The sequence below is a fragment of the Polyodon spathula genome, chromosome 13 (genome assembly GCF_017654505.1).
Source record: "Polyodon spathula isolate WHYD16114869_AA chromosome 13, ASM1765450v1, whole genome shotgun sequence".
Lineage (NCBI taxonomy): Eukaryota > Metazoa > Chordata > Actinopteri > Acipenseriformes > Polyodontidae > Polyodon > Polyodon spathula.
The window spans coordinates 32,571,636-32,593,130 of record NC_054546.1 but is presented as its reverse complement, the minus strand read 5'-3'; the positions used below and the strand labels follow the sequence as shown (position 1 = coordinate 32,593,130).

Genomic DNA, 21,495 nt, shown 5'->3' with positions numbered 1-21,495 from the left:
GTCAATTGTGAATCAAATTTAAGCTGAAAGTTTTATATTATATGGGTTATAAAATCACTTGGGGCAGAAACAAAAATAGTGACGAAAAGCAATGAACGATACAGGACCTGGTTTAGACAGCAGAGTTGCCACTTTATGTCCCTAGGGGGCACTGTTTTCAACCAAGTATCCTAGTAAATTAAGAACACACAGCACACCCAATGACACAACTGAAGTGAGTTTTTGTTCCAAGGACATACTTTTTCTCCCTCTTGAAACCTATATTGCACAACCGTGCTGCTACTACATAGGAAGTTATAAATGGCATCTTTAAACTCATACAGCTCAGGAGCATTTAACAAGAACGCCATGTCAGTGCACCACACTACACCTTACATACATTTCTACAAATTCCCAGTACCCACTTTCTCCAGTAGGAGTCACTATTCCATAATACATTTTCAAACAGTTTCTGCACATTTAGGGGCAGGCGTACTAAGATGGGCCGGTCACAGCGCAAATATACCACATTTTGCATTTACGTTACGACACTTGCCAAGTACACATTTTGTCGTACGTACGAAAAAATTATGTTAATTTAAATAATATTTGCGTAATTGTTTTTGTTAAATGTAAACGTCATCTGTACAATGCATTCTGTTCTGTCTTCATTGTACCTATTTTAATACTGTTATCGATATACAAAATGAAAGGCAGTTTAATCCCATCAGATTCTATAGTGGGGCACCAACCTTCACCCCCAAAAATGCTTTTCATAATCATACAGTAGCCACTCGCTAAACCAGACATCTTTGTCCGACATAAGGAGGTGTCAGGTTTAAAAACAATACAATAAAATCGCACACACATTTATATATGTATTTTAAATTTAAATCACTGCAATGAAATAACACTCATGTGTTTTGGATAGGCTACACATTACATAATGTAAAAATATAAATCTGTACAGTAGGCCTATACAGTATACAGTACAGTAGTAAAATCAAACGAATACCTAGCAGACTTTTTTTCTACTTTAGCCTACTCGTAACACAAAATAAATCATGCTGTTGCATTGTACACATTGGTGTACAATGCGAATAAAAGATTATTTTAAACAAACTAAATGTTTTTTTTTTGTTTTTTTTAAATAATTATTATTTTTTAACTTGGTCTACTTAGTAGCCTAGACAATTAACACTCAATAGATCATGGTCCTACACAGATGCTCAGAATGAGATGGAGGGGTTAGTGGCACATGTGTGCAGACTATTGCTCCCAACACACTGAGGAAACCAGGAATGTCATTTGTTGCCAAGGCTTGTAAGTACATCCTGACTTTAGTGAAAATTAGGTACTTGGGTGTTTGTCTCAAAAATACACTTATCACAACTGGCAACACACGAAAAAAACCAGACTGGGAAATTAACAGCAATAATTTAAAACATGCTTATAGAAGTTCTTAACAAATTGATGCAATTGTAAGTCTCGCAATTAGTACATCTCATTACAATACTTTTGATCCCACATTTTCACTATCTCCACCACATTTCTACAGAAACACCCAGAATTACATATTTATTTAAGGCTAAAGCGCAAATAAGAACTGCGACTCCAAAAACAGCGTAGCGTTTGTTTAGTACATTTCACGCTACACTTCGACTGGTTTACAACGACTGCGACAGATGCAACCCTTAATTTCAGATGTGTTAACCACAAGTAATACAAATGATTATATTTCAAAACAGCCCCTACCTTTGCTCTGGGGTGTTCTTAATGAAACTATTCCTGTAATTCTAATCCATTCTTCCTTTAAATAAAAGGCAGCGATGGAAGTAGAAGCTACAGGAACACTTTCATTATTTCCTTTAATACTTCATGAGAGATTTGCGTCACTCTGGCTTTACATATTTATTGCAAGCTGAGGCTACTTTTCAGCATCTAAAGCAAGCAGCAGGGTTTCTGGAGTGACAGTCACTGCCTTAAATCAAGAGGAACCATCTGAGAAGGGAGCCTTTTTCATTTCTTCTTAATTGATCCCTTCCTTTACTTGAAGAATTTCTTCTCAAACAGCGCAGACAAGATTAACAACGAAACGAAAGGCAAAAGATACAAAACCGAAAGTCTTCACTGGTGCACTGTTAGCAAAACTATGTGTGGATCCTCGCAGCTCACCTACATGTTATATTACTAGCACATGCATGCTTTCAGTTCAATCTGAAGTCCTGAAAAGTCTTTTTTTCTTGCTTTTAAAAAAATTAAGGTTTTCTCAACGCAAATATGATGTTGTTATGTATAATAATATGCACATGCAAGATTTCAGTTGTATTTGAAGGCTTTTGTGAAGATTATGTACATTTCGGTTTGCTTCTTGCTTTTGAATAATAGTGTTCTCAATGCATTGTTTATTGTCAATTACTTGTCACACCTCTAGTTTTAATAAAAATACCTTTCTCAACCATGTTTCTATTTTCTCTGTCCCATTTTTAATTCTTCTTTTCTGGTGCCTGAGAAACATATCTAGGTTAAGATGACACCCACACTCTGATTCATGCTTTTGCAACCTCAAGGGTCGATTCTTGCAATTCCTCCTTCCAGACGTCTCAATGCTTCAGTTAAAGGTAATACAAATAGTGGCAGCCTATACCCACTTAAATGTATAAATCTGTCTATCGTTCTGGCCCTGCCTGTTCGAGTGACCTAATCACCCCTGTGTTCCAGCACGGCACTCTGGTCTCCTAGTAACCACAAAACCTGATTGAAAAGCTACAGTACTGTGTGGGGCTAGGGTGTTTAGCTCTTGTGCGAAGGGATTCCAGGTTCTACCAGTACAGTGCCCATTGAAACTTTTAATTAACAAGTAAATACAACATTTCAAACATAGCACACTGAAAATGTCTGACTTCAGTCTGTTATTGAAATGGTGGCCATATTAAACTCCTGTTGGGACTACCCTGAGGCACATTGTTCTGTGTTTTGTGTTCCTCTTTTGTCATTTTAGATTCAATTTACCATGTGATACGCACATATATGCTTCGACAGCACCCCATAAAGGAAATTATTTTCACCACGGTTTCTTTTTTCTCACTACTAAATTTCAGCTCTCTACGGAGGCTAGATAAGCAACGATATGTGTGGATATACCTCAAAAATTACTTTATGCCAGCCCTGAATGTTTATTAATTATGAAGAAAATTTTTGATAGAAAATAAAGAAATATAATCTTAATACACATTACCTTTATTGTGGTGTCTTTATTTTATTCTTTTTTTGCTTCCATCACAAAGATCAGACTAAACTTTATGAAACTGTACACATTATACTGGAATGCTTTATGGAAATCGGTGGGATAATACAAAGGATCCAATGTGGTATTGACATTCAGTCCACACAAGTTTATCGTTTACAATGCAGACACTAGCTGGATTTGTTAGCACTGAACTATGCTTACTAATACAACTGGAGATGGGCTGCATGCAGTGTGTTGCTATTAATTAAGAAAAAGGCAGATGTTGTAGAACAGCTATCTTTGAGAGAATTATTTACTCTTCTTGATCAGTGAGATGAAGGCATAATTAAAATGTAACAAGTTATCAGCCATCAGAAAGAACACCTTCTTCTGCGTGGGCTTCAAGATGCAGGGACGTTCTAATTCAGTGAAGATAGCTTGTGTGGTCTCTCATGTACCTGTTTACTAAGGATTTTTTTTTTCCAGTAATAATCCCCCCCCCATCATCTGTCGAGAAGCTGCATTTGCACAAACGCAATCTATCATGCAGAAATACACAACTTGCACCCACTGAAATCTCTCAAAGGATTACAAATATTTATTTTAAATGCATTTTAAAGAATGCACACAATGTTTTTGAAAATAATAATAAAGTATTATCCCCTGTAAGGAACAAAATCCATGTGAAAGTGATATAATGGAGGAGGTTGTATATCTCACACTTAACATATTTTTCCATCTATCAGGAGAACCACTTATCCAGTTATCGTGGAACTTGGTATTCTCTTTCTACAATCTTCTATACATACTGTTGATCTATGTCAAGGTCATCAAGTCTTTGATCATACTAATAATTTCTAATTTACAGCTGTGAAAGCTGATGCGTGTTACTGTCATATTTGTTATTACAATTAAACAGAATGACGGTAAAACCGTCAACTGCATTGTTTGAGACAGAAATTAATTTTGTTCTTCAATTGGTAGCAAAGTCGTTTCCTCCTTACATTTGATAGAAATTTTATGCACACACTGTAGGATTCAAAATACATCGAAATAATATAAACAGAACAACCAACATGCACGTGCCCCCTGATCACGGTCCCCAAGACCAAAGCTGGCTGTAAGACAACTCTTAGAATAATGTCAGTTTTGTTCTCCAATTAGTAATAAATAACCATCAGTCTGGCTGTCTCCAAAATGAATGAGGGTGGCTTCTGCTATACAGCAGAAAGACATTGATGTATAGCTTCATCCTGTATGGTTAACCAACAATACAAGGAATATCTTACCACATCCTAGCTATCTCTGTTCAACACTCACTAAAACAGAACATGTCTACTGCACTTCCAGAGTCACTGCTCGGTCATTCGTTTTCAGAGAACAAAATAACGCTGTGAAACTGTAGGCTTCCATAATCGACCCTTCCATAAAAAATATATTACCAAACTGAGATAGCACTAAATAACTTTAATATGCAGCTTACGTGTGGGCTACAATGCTACAGATTTCCAGTACTGAGATTTAATCCAAATAAACAAAGGTTAGATTAGGCAACAATTTAATGTAAATGTCAACCTAATAAAACTAGAAATGGGCAGAAACTAAAAGAATGCGCCACTGAAGTGGTTAAAGTTTACTGGATAGAGCCTTTAATGAAACTTCTTACTGTGTATGATATACTGTAACCCCTCTAAATATGAAGTCACTACCTCAAAGGGTTTCACAGAGACATGGCTCGGACACTGTGGTGGTGGCATATTTACAAAAAAAAATTATCATGAAAGGATTCAGTTTCATTGCACAACACCCAAGATCAAACCTGACCTCTGGAATACAGATGTGCACCAAGTGTGAAGGCAAAAAGTGTTAGGTCTTTATCATCCAAAAAGTAAAACCCATACGGGCGGCCATATTAGATCACAAGGCCTTTCGATAACACTGAAAATATGAACTTGCCTGCTATAATGGTTTATGAGATATTAGGAGTGGTAGGTGAGGTGGTAGGTTTGCAAACTCAACAACAGTAGTATGTGTTTGTTTTACTGCTTAGGATATATAACCCAGAAACATTTCCCTAACAAAATATTCTAATTTAAAAATCTCAGTGATATAGGGTATAACTGAGTTGAGCTGTTTTGATTTCCGCAACACTCTGAAGACAAAAATAGCAAATTTCCTTTTGCAGTATCTGAAAAAAAACAAGGTTGATCAAAAAGAATATTTACTGCTGTTTCATAAGGAGGCTTGTTCAGAATTGCTGTCTAGAAAGTATGACCACCCCACCCATCTCATCTTCTCTGCTGTCTCTCGCTGCTATAAACATCCATCTTACATTCTTTTAAGCAACATAAAAGAGGCACATCAAAAGGCTCACCATCTTTAATGATTCTAGAATGGGATGATTCCAAAAGTAAGGCAGGTTTTAAACAGGCAGTAAAAAAAAAAAATGAGAGAAAGATTTCTAATGAAGCCTTGCATTCTCACAAATGGTTACCTTCGACATTAGGGACCCATTTAAAGGGAGTGTGGACCAAAATAAAATGTATATTTTATAAGCATGTGGCACCATTAGATGAATGAACAATTAATAGCTACAGAGATTTGACCTTTTAAGCCCCAAATTATATTGCCCATAGGCATTTACAGTAGGTGCACGGGAGTCATCAATTATCCTTCTCTTCCTGTTTGTAATCTATATAATATCCTTATCAGAGAATGTGGAGCTGAAGTGTGTAATCATTATGGCATTGTACTTTGACATTTTAATTTGACAGTGTCGTTTTATGGTTAAAGTGCACTTTCTAGTACCTATTCTATAAACCAGAAATTAAACAGTGACCTACTGCATATAAAAAGGTCAAATGTTTCCATAGGCATACATTAATTGGGTTGTGTAGCTTATGCATGTGGGTTTATGCAATAGAGATTGCCAAGACTGGTACAAGCACAACAAACACTAGTATTTCTAAAATAATGTGTAAACAAAGAGCAATTTGGGGTACCACTGCACTCTTGATCTGGACTGTTATATTCAAGGATGCCGATACATCTAGTTAGCATGGGGTATTAATTAGGTAAAACTGGTAACAAATGACCCAGTAGTTCTGTATTTATCTTACTAGTTGGAGGTTAGTGTGTAAAGTTGTTAATTTCTAATTTGATATCTTCATGTTTCCTTTCTGAAATCGCACTACTGACCAAAGAGCTTTGGGTTTGCAGCCCATACTGATGAATTCTACATGAGCTAAATAGTTTGTTTAGCTTCTTAACCAGGTCAGACAAAAATGTCAATATTACTGTACCATGCTGAACATGGTTTCTCACTTGTAGGAATGCTAAAATTAAACTGACAAGCAGTGGAAAAATGTGAAAAGGGATAAATATGCAACCAGCAGGTGATCCCTAAACAGTTCAAGGTATGGCAGCACAATTAAGAATGCAATTACAGGAATCATCAAGTAGCTTGCAACTCTGATTTTAATGAATATGTTTTGGTAGCCAAGGCAGAAAAAGTGTAAAATGATGAAATTTCAAATCACGTCTATCACAAACCCTCATTAACAACAGGTCTGTTTACACAAAGTTAATAAAAAGTAGTCAGAGCAACTAAACTAATGGACAGGCCCTCACAATATCTCAGCTTGAAGGGTTTGTAGGTTTATTAAATGTCTGTTCAGTATAGTGCCTGTGGAATTTTTTTCCATTTGTTAACTTGTATCAATCAATAAATTCCATTGGTCATAGCAGGCATGCACTTGTACTTTAGCGTTACATAAAACAGTACGGACTGGACGGTTAGAGAAAGATCCTTTATTGTATTCTCTCTCTCTCTCTCTCTCTCTCTCTCTCTCTCTCTCTCTCTCTCTCTCTCTCTCTCTCTCAGAGCAACTACTTTCACCTGCCCCATTCCCCCACCCCTTACATCAATACAAAATGTCAATTCCAATCTGGCTCATGAGATGCAAAAGCTAGAGATGGATTTCCAGGCAGCGGCCGCTAGGTATTATTAATAGTCCTTGGGGAACCTTTTGAAAGGATGTTACACAACTTTGAGAGAAGACAAGATCAACTAGATAGCAAAGGCAGGAGGAAGACCTCCAAAGCACTGTAAATGACTTTAAAACTTGAGTTGACCTTGCTTCTGTCATTTTAGCTAACATGTTAAACACTGCAAATATATTTGGCAGAGCAGCCAACGTCACATACAGACAGCACAGATTAAGGTGCAAAACTGCCTGAAGCGTCGTTCGTAGCTTTTTGATGTGCACCGTTCAGAGCTGTTTAAGGGATCTTTCACAAGATTCAGATTTAGCCAAGAACACAGTCTTTCATGTATAACCTATTTATTGTTGAAAATATACTCCTTATAGATTGTGCCTTGAGGTCTGATTAAAAGACTTCATGACAATGAAATTAAAAAAGGCTGTCCGTTTCTAAAATTAAAAATTAAAAACCTGTAAGAGATTATTTTTAATACACTGAAATATTTGAATCTCGGTTTACAAGCTTTGGTCATTTCACTTGAAGGGTAAAATTATCTCCACCTATTCAATGGCTTCTTAGCTGTTACTAACTGTAATAAAAAAAAGTGTGTTTTAGAAAGTTCTAGAAATGCGTTCGAGTTCATCTTTGCCCTTGCCCTATAATAACCCCATATCTTATATAACTTGTTTTGGTTAGAATGTTCTAGGGAAAGGAATAGTTTATTCAGAGGGCCGAGCCTCGAGGGAGTGATCTGGCCAATTACTCTCTCGCATGCAAAAGCCTAACTTGGTAAGTTATAAAGGACGGGGTTCTCCTCTGCTCTGATGAGAGTCAGCCGTGAGGATTAGCGCGCAGTCCTGCTCGGTAATTTCTTGGAGACAGCTGCTTTCTCTTACCAGGGTCGAAGGGCTCTCCCGATCCGCTTGGAAGGGTAAGAATTAGTTCAGTTGCGTCTCATGGATTGTATTGATCTGTGATTAATATAATCTTTGTATGTAACCTTGTTGGGTTGTGTCCCGTTAGGGATATCGTTATTCGCAGTATAGCATCTGTGTATGTAACTGCGTGTGTGTGTGTGTGTGTGTGTGTGTGTGTGTGTGTGTGTGTGTGTGTGTGTGTGTGTGTGTGTGTGTGTGTGTGTGTGTGTGTGAAATAATAAAGGACCTTTTAAAATTACTCTGTGAAGTAATTGTCTTATTTACTTCCACATCAACTTCCTTTTAAATTTAAAGTAATTAAATTTCACACAACACTAACCAACCAGCTGCTTCCCCTAACTGACTGACATGCCTTTAGCCAGTAATATTTTGACGTAGAAGACGCTGCTGAGGTGAAATGACCCAGGAGGTGCAAGTGTAACAAATATCCTGAGAATAAGGCACAGGAACTGGGAGCTTTGTAATCTAAAGTAGTACCAAAATGAAAACATGTTTACTCTAAAATGTTTCTTTTAAAAGTATGGACTCATTGTTTGCCACAATTTCTTTAAGTCTAGCCTGATCTGGAGGTGGAGGGATTTTCTTTTAGGGGATGAGGGAGCAGTTCAGTCTCCTTGCCTCAAACCTGGTGATTTTGTGGTGCTGACAGCAGTACTGTTCACAATCAAACAAATCCAATTTAAACCCTCGATGGGTAAAAGGCTAGTGCATTGACCCACTGAACCGCACGTCTTTTAATCCAAACCAAAACCAGACTAAATCAAGCAAATGATGCACAACTCCTGTCAAGCCAAAAAATTCAAATTAACAAAGCTTGGAAACCATGTTTAACATTAGCTCAGTGACCTCTGCTAATACTGTCACCAAAGACAAAAGAAAGATGTGCAATACGAAAAGGATTCTGTAAGCAGCATAGATTTTATAATCCTTCATATTTAAGAACATAAGAAAGTTTACAAACGAGAGGAGGCCATTCGGCCCATCTTGCTCGTTTGGTTGTTAGTAGCTTATTGATCCCAAAATCTCATCAAGCAGCTACTTGAAGGATCCCAGGGTGTCAGCTTCAACAACATTACTGGGGAGTTGATTCCAGACCCTCACAATTCTCTGTGTAAAAAAGTGCCTCCTATTTTCTGTTCTGAATGCCCCTTTGTCTAATCTCCATTTGTGACCCCTGGTCCTTGTTTCTTTTTTCAGGCTGAAAAAGTCCCTTGGGTCGACATTGTCAATACCTTTTAGAATTCTGAATGCTTGAATTAATTCAAGACTGAACAGATTCAACTCTTTTAGCCTGTCTGCATATGACATGCCTTTTAAGCCCGGAATAATTCTGGTCGCTCTTCTTCGCACTCTTTCTAGAGCAGCAATATCTTTTTTATAGCGAGGTGACCAGAACTGCACACAATATTCAAGATGAGGTCTTACTAGTGCATTGTACAGTTTTAACATTACTTCCCTTGATTTAAATTCAACACTTTTCACAATGTATCCGAGCATCTTGTTAGCCTTTTTTATAGCTTCCCCACATTGTCTAGATGAACACATTTCTAAGTCAACAAAAACTCCTAGGTCTTTTTCATAGATTCCTTCTCCAATTTCAGTATCTCCCATATGATATTTATAATGTACATTTTTATTTCCTGCATGCAGTACCTTACACTTTTCTCTATTAAATGTCATTTGCCATGTGTCTGTCCAGTTCTGAATCTTGTCTAGATCATTTTGAATGACCTTTGCTGCTGCAACAGTGTTTGCCACTCCTCCTACTTTTGTGTCGTCTGCAAATTTAACAAGTTTGCTTACTATACCAGAATCTAAATCATTAATGTAGATTAGGAATAGCAGATGACCTAATAGTGATCCCTGTGGTACACCACTGGTTACCACACTCCATTCTGAGGTTTTTCCTCTAATCAGTACTTGCTGTTTTCTACATGTTAACCACTCCCTAATCCATGTACATGTGTTTCCTTGAATCCCAACTGCGTTCAGTTTGAGAATTAATCTTTTGTGCGGGACTTTGTCAAAAGCTTTCTGGAAATCTAAATAAACCATGTCATATGCTTTGATATTATCCATTATCAATGTTGCATCCTCAAAAAAATCAAGCAAGTTAGTTAGACACGATCTCCCTTTCCTAAAACCATGTTGACTGTCTCCCAGGACCCTGTTACCATATAGGTAATTTTCCATTTTGGATCTTATTATAGTTTCCATAAGTTTGCATATAATAGAAGTCAGGCTTACTGGTCTGTAGTTACCTGGTTCAGTTTTGTTTCCCTTTTTGTGGATCGGTATTACGTTTGCAATTTTCCAGTCTGTCGGTACCACCCCTGTGTCAAGAGACTGCTGCATGATCTTGGTTAGCGGTTTGTAAATTACTTCTTTCATTTCTTTGAGTACTACTGGGAGGATCTCATCCGGCCCAGGGGATTTGTTTATTTTAAGAGCTCCTAGTCCCTTTAACACTTCTGCCTCAGTTATGCTAAAGTTATTTAAAACTGGACAGGAACTGGATGACATGTGGGGCATGTTGTCAGTATCTTCCTTTGTAAAAACTTGTGAAACATTTAATCTTCTTTTTGAATGTTCGTTTGCTGTTGTAATATTGGAAAAACATTTTGGAATTGGTTTTAGCTCCCTTAGCAATGTTCATTTCTATTTCTCTCTTGGCCTTTCTAACTTCCTTTTTGACTTGCGTTTGCAGTTCTGTGTACTCTTCCTATGTACTTTCTTTTTGGTCCTTTTTTAATGTTCTGTAAAGTGACTTTTTTTGCTGAATATTTTTTTTAATTGATCTATTAAACCATTTTGGCAATTTAGTTTTACATTTAGATTTGTCTGCTTTAGGGATGTAATTGTAATTGTTACAAATTTCACTTGGATTTGTTCTATAAGATTCAGGTTGATTAGAGAAGTCGGAATTTGTTTGATGAATCAATGCAAACAGCTTGTAAGAAACTGATTAGAGCAAAAGCCATTTAATAAACATTGAAGCTCATACAAAAATTGAAGTTCAGCTATTAGAGATGTCAGGCAACTGGCATAGCTAGTAATTCACAGGAATGATACCAAAGGCATTTCCCTGTAGACCATTACACTATTCTGAAGCTTGACTATTCTGAAGTCTGAATTGAAGATCATTCTCCTTTATTCGCTTTTTTTCATCCACAACTTTAGATACTATGGGACATTCAAGAAATAGAAACAATCCCTGCTAGTTTTGATCCATAACCCAGAGAGCACCAGAGCCAATGTGACACTTTTTCAGGAATGCCCAGAGAGGTCCACATTTTAAAAGAGGATCCAGACCAATCCTGGCATTTTACAAACATGTAAAAGACAAAAAATACTAACAGGGAATGTTAGAAATGTTGCTTTTCAAACTATGACTATGTTTGGACTCGCCACTACAGACCAATTGAACAGAGTCCCTTGCGACAATGGTTTATTCACAAAGCTCTGCATTTTATCAAGTGCTTTGATCCAACATTACTGACTGATCCAACATTAATACTTGCAAACATTTGGGAAAAAGCCGGAATACAAGTGATATTAGATGGTGAAATGGCAAGGATGAGCGGAAAAATGTACACATAACATTTAAGTCAAAAATAAACATAAAGAGAATGGCAAGTGATGGTTCAAAATGTAGGTGGTGAAGACTTTGTCCTGTAGCCTTTTCACAAAACACTGTGGTTTCTAGAATTACTACAAGCAACTCCAGGAGCGCCAGGCTTTAAATCACAAGGCAGATGTAAATGAACCTTGACACACAGCCAAACACAGTGTAGATTTACACTTCCATTATGCAGGAGTCATAAATCTCTGGCGTAACACAAAGCAGATTTTTTTTTTTTATTATTATTATTTGTAGGAGTGGTTCCCATAACTTTAAATTAACATATGTGCCTTTTCATTTCTGGTAAGACTCAAGCATGTTTTTTTTTTTTTTTTCTTACATTCAAGTGACATCTTACGACGATACAGAAATAAAGAAAACATACTTCTGAAGTATGAGATACAGAGTCAATGACCAAGGATGCACCATGACTGCTATTGGCAATATGTATAAATAAGTAGGTCACCCTGACCCTAAGATCTGCTAATGAATGTCTATTTCAAGTTTCTTAACCAAGGTGTGATCACTTCTTAGGGATTTGCATCCAGACAATATGCAGGCAATGTTATACTCTTGGCTAGATCTCCCCGGTCAAAGTCATTTTAACTAGTTTTCCTGGTTAAAAGGTCAATTAATAAATTGCTATCATGCCATCGTAATAAAGAACAGGTAAAACATAAAACGATAAGAAACTAAGGCAAGCTGACAAATGGGTGCCCTCATACAGTACTTGGTACACTGAAGGCAGTACAAGCCTAAATGGTTAAATACTTGACTTTGTTTCTTATAGTTTTGCCTTAGAATTCTCAAGTTATGCATCTATTAAATAAATGAATGGATTCTTCAATATGCAGAGCACTATAAATCACTACAGATATTATTTAATATAAAAAGGTCAGGACAGCTATTGGGAAGTTAGAAGCATTCTGTACCCTGTGGAAATATTTGAACAAATAAATTAACTAGCAAGGTGGTGATTAATGCGTAATAAACCTTTTTAACGTCACATATTTGTATTGTTTTCTTTTGTAATAGGTTTTTTTTTTGTGTAATGGATAAAACCACTTGTTATTCAGATTAAGCATTTAAACTGCTTTCTGTGTTAGTTGAGCTGCAATAGTTGACAGCACTGGCAATGCAGACGTAGAAAACATTTTGAACTCACTAGTCGTAGGCTATATGAATGAACCATCTTGCTAGCCTTGAACTTTGAAGGGAAACAAAAAAAAAAAAAAATGTGTGAAGAACTGATTTACAGCCAACAGGCTACTTGACATCACAGGATCTTCCAATAAATAAAGTATATTATATCCAGTACTCACTCTCACAGAGCACAGACACAAACAAATTAACACTGGGAGTCCAGACTTACAACTTCTACCTGTGGTTACATTTAAAAATAAGGTTAATTACACAGCTGAACTGTTACTCGATAATCATTAATGCTTAGTCTACCTCTTGTATACTGGACTTGTATCACTACCATTGCTGCAAACAGGGTTAGTGGTTGGCTGTGATACTGCGCATTATTCACAAAGCATTTACCCCAATGATAAGCTTGCACAATGTTTTTGTAAAATGAAAAAAAAAGAAGCTACACATCAAGTAGAGAGCATTTTAGCATCACATCTTTCCTTCTTTTTGAAAACAAAATGTTAGTTAACTTAGCACCCAGTGGTAAAAGCTTTGAGAATATTTCTGTTGGTATATCTGTTTTTAAAATGGTTTATTTTTATTTTTCAACTGGTGCATTTCACTTCTGTTGGTACTAATTAAAGGGTGAGGGGAAAAAAAAAAAAAGATATCCGTCAGAAAACTCACAGCATTAAAACACTACTCTGTGTTTCAACAGGCGATCGGGCTAGTGTCAAATTATCAAGAACAAAACCAGGGAACACAGTGTCCCAGAGGAAAAGCCAGAAATAATACAGTTTTCTCACTGTGTTTCATCTATACATTACAACCTTTAGAATATACTGTAACATCATCATACTTTCTAACTTGGTAGTGCCGGTTCCAGAAGAAATGATTAATTGAAATCATTGCATTGTGAATTCCCATAGTCAAGCCATTATTCATATACTCTTAAATGGGTTAAAATTGGTCATAAACCCAGCTCTCTTTCCCAGCAGCAGTGGATGGAATATTCCGCTGGGAAACCCTGATGTAGATTCATTAGCTATAGGGCTCAATGAATCTCTGTAGACCAGCCCCCTGGGAAGTCAAATATAATTTAACACTATCCTGATGGGAAAGGCAGTTCACAGGTTTTTAAGTATTTTTTGATTCTGAACTAAAAGACACTCACAATGAGTGATAACAGTCAAGGTTTTTCTTTTGCATTGGCATTATTACTGCGACCTTTAGGTAAGGAATAACCAACAATAAGTAGTGAATCAATGAAAATAACCCACTGTTGACTGGCATTTTATTGAACACACCAATACACTACTTTGAATTGTTTATCCCATTCAAAACATTTCTAATTCAATTGACAACCATTCAAAATGCTATTGCTCAATATCACTGATAATATACCATTTAACACATCTAGAAAATTACAATAAAAATGTTTATAGCTTCCAATCACACAAATGCACTCAAAATGCAGACTTTTTTATTCCAGTACTGTGTATGAAGTTGACTTTCAGACAGAAAACCCAGCAATTGCTGTTTGATTCAGGGACTGACAAATCCACTGTTTTCAGATGAATCTACAAGTGTCTGTGTTCTCTTTCACAAGCACGAAGAGCGACATCATAGAAATGTTTGGGCTAGACAGGTTTTTTTTAGGGACAACACTGTAACTTTAGATAAACATATATTAAAAAAAAAAAAAGAAAAACAGGAAATGATTCTCCCACAGGAAACAGTCTGCAACATTTACTTCTATAGCTTTTGCGAGCAATAATGCTAATACATGGTAAGAAAGTAGATTGTAAAACCCTGGTTTGCACTCCTTATCTTTAATCAAACAAAGATTGCACATGGTAAACCATTTCTTTCTCAAATACAACAAAACATGCATGAACTGGTCACCAAAGTGTCTGCTTGTTCACGGTGTGAATTGCGGTTTACTGACTGGAAAGAACAGGTGCCACTACTTCATCCTTTCCAATTCAGCTATATTTCCCAGTGCTAATACTTGCAGCAAAAATAATGAATTAGCTAAGACAATGACATTTATTTCCAGATATACAATCACTGTGATCATTGCCAGCATTGTGGCAACACTGCATACTTCTGGTGCCAGATGGTTTTACAAGCTAATGGCTAGGTGTCCTGAACTCGCTGTGCAGGAAAAACAAAAAAAGAAAAAACTAAGAATCACAAAAAGTCACGAAGAATGAATCCTCACTTGCCAGGTCAGCAAGGTGGAATTTTAATTGGTTACATTGGGGAAAGCAGAGTGCCGCTGTTAGTTTTACCTGAACAAACTTGATTAAAAAAGAGCTTTAAAATAGTTTGGACCCCAATTAGAAGCAATGAAACTAGCTAGAAACAACTTAGTTGCAGAAAAGAAAAGTTAAACCATTCATCATTTTTGCTAAATATCCCTTTTCATCATTTTTGCTAAATCTAAGGGATATGTCAGATCAAAGAGTTTGTAAAAGAACAATAGAAATAGAAAAAAGATCTGCATCATTGATAAGTCCTGAAGTTAAAAACAATGTGGCAGGAAAAAGGTTCAGGTTTCCTGGACGCCACCCGTCTCATATCATTAATACGGTCATAAGTGAAAAGAATGATGCACTTAAATGAATATATGCCAGCTGCCAGTTTCAATTAGATATTCACAGTAGAAGGTGTGGAGGTGAATTATTAAACTCATACAAGCTTTTCTCATGGGGATGCTGAACTATAAGAAACTAATTCCAATAGCCAAATGTTATAACCAAAAACTGGTCTATTTTAATGGTGGCCCCTTTCCCCTGAATAAAATATTACCCCCTAAATAAGTAATTAATTTTTAGCTTTACTTAACCCTTTGTCAAATACTCAATGCCAATTTAGAGTATCTAAATTATATACTACTTGGGATTGATTATCGCAGACTAAAACAGTTGTCATGGAAGTGTGATACTTTCTAATACATAAACATGAATGAATAATGGCTTGTGTTTATTATTGTGTATTAGGTTTTCAGAGGTCTCAAGAGAGTAGTTAGTTAAAGCCTGCCTGCTGTCTGTTTTAAAGTGTCTGTTTTACACATGTTTACTCCAAGACAGATTCATAACAGTTAATAAAAAAAAGAGTTCACCTGTACATGTTTATACACATCCGACTCTACACAGGGAGCGAACCCGGAGCAGACATACTCACACCACGGGACGAAGGGTCCTGTTCATTAAAGTACTTGTCAACTGTCGTAATAAAACTAACGAAAGTCATCCACATTGCTATTCATAAAATGATCTGAGTAAACGGGCGACTGTCGCAAAGCACATTATGAATGGATATACAGTTGTCCAAGAAAGAAAATCTGCCTCTTTTTGATAACATCATCAGCATTACTAATGTTCCCTGGGTGGCATTGGTAGCTGTTGCAAAAATAAAAACTGAATCCACCGACAGTAGCTATACTACTGATACCCGAGTCTGCAGCTGTCAGTCATGGGCAGTTTGCAAAACCTGACTCCGATGCCCTTGTCACGTCTGCCAAAAATCCAGGACATGTCTTAATTCAGGAAGAAAAAAAAAAAAGTATTTTTTAATTAAATACTTTGTATTTTTGTTTTGTTTAGCAGAGCTGGTAAAACACATTTCCATTCTTAACTGCAGGATCAAAAAATAAATAAATAAATAAATAAACACTCTAGGAGGACGTTTGAATAATACTGTAATTCTAGTAATAATAATAACAATAATTTAAAAAATGAGATGTTACTCTTACAAATTCTCAACTATTATTATTATTATTATTATTATATTATATAAATAATATTATTATTATTTTTATTATTATTATTATGATGATGATTAATAAACCCTGCTTAAAACAGGGAATAGGGAATCAGCCAAGGGTGAGTTTATTTTTATGAATCAGTGAAAGTTTCATATCGTATTGCACACTACACAAAATTGATCATTCTGTGGTGTGCGAAAAGAAAAGACTCCCTTTCCAACATTTATCAAATCTCGCACTGATGCTCGATCAGTGTTTTTTGCAATACCAAGCAAGCCAAATTTCCCACCGACTGCATCAGCAGCACTGGTATACTGTATATTGTAACGCTCCATGAAAATAAACAGGTTCACACAGGCAGTATTCGTCCAAACTGTTTATTGTGAACACAGGTAAAAGAAATACAAAGAAAAGGACCGCTGTCAGCCATGGATCATGGCAAAGAAATACTAGTAATACTACTACAACTGTCTACTGTCAGTCTCTCACTTGCTCTCTGCTTCACAGCACTGTTTCAAAATGCTTATGCTAGAGAATATGTTCTTGTGTGACTATATATTTATATTAAACTTGTTCCTTCATATAAAGCTACAGATTTTTATGTTTTTCAAAATAGGCAGTGTTAATCACAGGTATGTCAAACTATATAACAGAGCAAGTGTAGCAATAAAATAGGTTGCTAAAAAAAACAGGTCTGCCAAGGCTTTAATTTTGCTGTCATTCACTCTTATAAATAGCAGGTTGACACTCAGGACCGATGACAAATTTATGCTAATGAGGTGATCATTAATATTTTTCACAATTCGTTAAAAACGTTAGACGAAAATCATTGGGGCTTAACGACACATCTGAAATCCTCTCTTATGAATAGCAACTGCCGTTAAATAGGCAGCTATGGACGAAATCCAATCATGTGCTCTCAGACAGACATTAACCCTTTATGAATAGACTCCTATATCCCCAGTAATAAACCCCCAGTACTGACAATGATCCAAGCTTAAGGCAAGATCTTTCCAATTCATCTGTAACATCCATCCTGCAAACCTAAGCTACTTACCCACTGACCCTACACAACAGGATTGAACTAATCATGCAGCACACTTAAAAGAAAAAAAGATGAGGTGGCTGGATCACAAAGCAGCTTAACTGTGATACTGCAATAAAAAAATAAATAAAAGCATAAGGCTGGGGACTCAACACACAGACACACGCAAGCACAAAAATATGCAGTAACTTTTCTGATTCTCTCACATTGCTGCTGCTCAGACCCAAGTCTCAAAACACAAAGCCCCCATACCAGCACTTGCTGGAGGCATTACTGTAGACCGTTGTATGTATGCGATACACATTTGTTTGTATTTATGTACTGTCCGCTTACTGTTCAACAGAGTTCAGGAGCTGCTCTTCAGTTCCAGTTGCCTGTTAGATCAGTCAAAGTGTCTTTATAAAAGTAAAAGTCATCACCATCTATTTGCCACGTTAGATCATCTTATTTTTATGGCAATACACTGCTGTTCACTTAATGGTGCTGGGGCTTACTAATATAAAAACCTTGCCTACAGTGCATGTCCCTAGCAGGCATTTACAGCAGCTGCTCCTTCACTACTCATAGGCTTATCAAAAAACATAATTAACTGGTCAACATTTTGGGAGCCACAATGGGATATCTTTCTTGTTACATTATTTTTGACTATTCAGGGATACCAAGGTATTTATTAGTCTTAGCAGGGTTAATGGGCAATAAATATTTCCCCTCTAGTCAGATACAATTTTAGAGTACTCTTATGACACAGCTTGCTCATTAAAACCATTTGCTATGTATCTGAATAGCAGCCAGTTTTTATTCAGGGATATCAAGTTTTTCATTAAGCAAGCTGCCCGAGTGTTTTTTTTTTTTTTCTGGCAGCATTTGATTATCAACATCCATCACGGCTCTATTTTTTTTTTTTTTCAAATTTGAATGAATAAGCAAGATTTAGCCTTGTTTCACGTTGTCATCTGCCTATATTCATTACACCTTTTTCTGTGTCAGAGAGCTCAAACACGCTATAGGATTTTAGTATCTAACAGTGCAACCGTTCCCATGCCCTTAATGGTTTTATATATTTTTCTCTTCAAAGACATAGATTGAGTGCCTTAGCATGCAGTAAATCAAAAGAAAGCCACTACTTGTTATCTACTTAGAGCTTGCCGCGCTCACACTGTGTAGCCATCGGGCTGCTTTTTGAAGTCAGAGCCACTGGCAATGTCTCCAGTGAATCTGCCACTGAAGCAGCCAGCTGATTGTCAGCAAATCCACTAGCTGCTTCTAATTACAAGCAGTGCCATTCCTCTGAGAAAAGGTTTAAGGAATAATATGCATGACACAATTATGCAACAATATAAAATGGGGTACAGGGGGGAAAAAAGAAATGTAAGCAATAAATTGTTTGGCTTCAAAAGACACAATCGAGGTTATCTGTTCTATAAAAGAGCAGAGGAACGTGAACCAGCATTTTTTAAGATGCCATCCAACTGCAGAGATTTTGAAGGCTAATCACATTTGAACGTCAAGATAAGACTGTGGTTAAAGGCTATTGTTAATATCATGTCAACAAGGACTTTGGAACAAATACTACAAGAAAGCCATGAGGAGAATTTTTTTTTTTTGCTTGTTTGAACAGTCATGCTATGGACACAGACACTGGGGTCGAAGCATGCAAACTAAGAGACTTAGACTGTTTAACTCGGTAATGCAGATATCATTTAACAGAAAAATGAAATACATGTCTGCTATAACACTTTATAAATACCCTTCTGTGATGCGCATCAATAGTACAAAGGAAACATACACAGCACACAGCTACTCAATGCAGTGCTGTTATTTCAATTTGAGCATTTCCCATGATATCTGAACACATCAAAATACCAGACAAAAAGAGGAGACAGTCAATTCACAGTTTGCAAGAAATTGAAAAATTAAAACACTGACAAGAAAAATAAAGAAAAAAGGAAGAAAAAAGGATCGGTTAAAAAATAAAGCACATAGAGACAATTCAGTAAATAAAACTATTTAATGGCACAGGCAAATTCTAAATATAGAAATACTTGGATTTATATGCCTTCTATCTTGAACCGCACATGTAAATTAATAATTAGACTGCTTTAAGCCCCTGCTTTGATCCTTAAAGTTCTAGACTGTCTGTCACCTGCACAGATAGCTGGCCTATTTATAACTGATCCTCAGAACAGCCACTGAATATACTAATCTGACAGCAAATTACTGTCTCTGTTCTTTGGAGAATAAGAACAGCCAACAACTCTTTGTACAATTAGAAAGACGCACGAAGCACATACTTTTGTCTCAATGGCCTGTCCATCACATGAAGGAATATTTTGTTAAGCAAATCCCCAACATCTATTCTAAAATGAGACATTACATTTGCTTCTGGTATGATGCAGAGCTGACTTTAAGATCCTACTCCTTACCTATTAGGCTTTACGTGGTTTAGCTAGCATAATTTGTATCTCCATACATCCCTTGGCCATATGGTACACTATGTTCAAAGGATTCCAGTTTGTTGCAACTTCCAAAAGTTTAAAATGTTCTTACTTCATCCCTAACCTTTGGAATTCCCTAACATTTTTGATCAGACAACCAGACTCTGACCATAATATTAACATATCTTTTTGAAAAGGTAATTACTTAATGTTTTGTTATTTATTTTAAACTATTGTTTGTAATTATATTTGCTCTGCTAAAATGTGTTCAGCGCTTTGAGAGGACCTGGTCTTGGAAGGTGCTATAGGAGTGCAATGTTGTTGTTGTAACTTTTTAAATGCATCCCCTAATACTTCTGATCTTGCAAGTCCTTTCCTTCAAAGAGTAACTAATTTCATTTATTTGGTCACCTTTCCCTTGCAGTCAAGTTGTTCTGTTGCTCATGTATCTCTATATCTGCTTTTACTGGCTTTGGACTTGCTTTGAGATTGCCTGGAGAATTCTAACTGCCTAGCACTTGAATAGATTTCCTCATTCCATTCAAACCATGTGATTACTGTAGGTTACCTTTAAACTCTGCTAGCCCAACCTAACTTATATACTGTATATACAGCAGGTGAAACAGGTGGAGCCAGCTAAGTTCAAATGATTTGAATGGAAGGAGGAGTGCGTATTTTCAGTTCTAGGCAGTTTCTTTTAGACAGAATTTTTGAGACATGCTCACAGATCTAGATCAAACTTTTTTTTTTTTTAAATGGTAACATTGGTTTAACAGAACCCAGAAACACTTAGAATAACTGCAAACATCATAAAAGACAAGGGTAAGGTGAAAACATAAAAAAATTAACATTTGAACTGACTTTTTAATGGTGTAAAACTACAAAAAGATACAAATGTCCCTGCACCAAGCACGAGCTTTCAAACGTTTTACTAAAATGTTTCCTGATCCATCAGTCAAAATGCAGTCCCCGGTTTCTTGTGAAAGTTTAGTCTAGGAGCATTACAGTATATATGGAAGGGGAAAAAAAACAGAAGAGAAAGTTAAGGAGAAAGTTAAAGAGCAATCCAATTTACTAATAGGCCATGAACCTTTTCTTTCACAGGTCAAGACACCACTGACAAGACAACAGCTGATAATACTCTACCTGCAGTTGCGACGGGTAAAGACTGCAGAAATATTGGTTCTTTTGCCATAGTATGTATCTATGGAAGGTGGACAGGCAATTATTTAAAATCCTTCTATTACATGCTTGCTGGTGGGCAGGTGGGGTGGGGGGCTTTCTCTAAGTGTTAGAGTGGGTTAAGCCACATCTTGACATTTACAGCATTCACTGCAGGAAAAATCCATCTGTGAGA

General features: G+C 36.5%; 1 protein-coding gene across 1 annotated transcript in view; it reads right to left on the bottom strand.

Annotated features, from left to right (window-relative positions):
- The window catches only part of pepd (peptidase D), a 126,941-nt gene that overhangs the window by 44,286 nt on the left and 61,160 nt on the right, over positions 1–21,495 (bottom strand). The gene's annotated exons all lie outside the window — the stretch shown is intronic.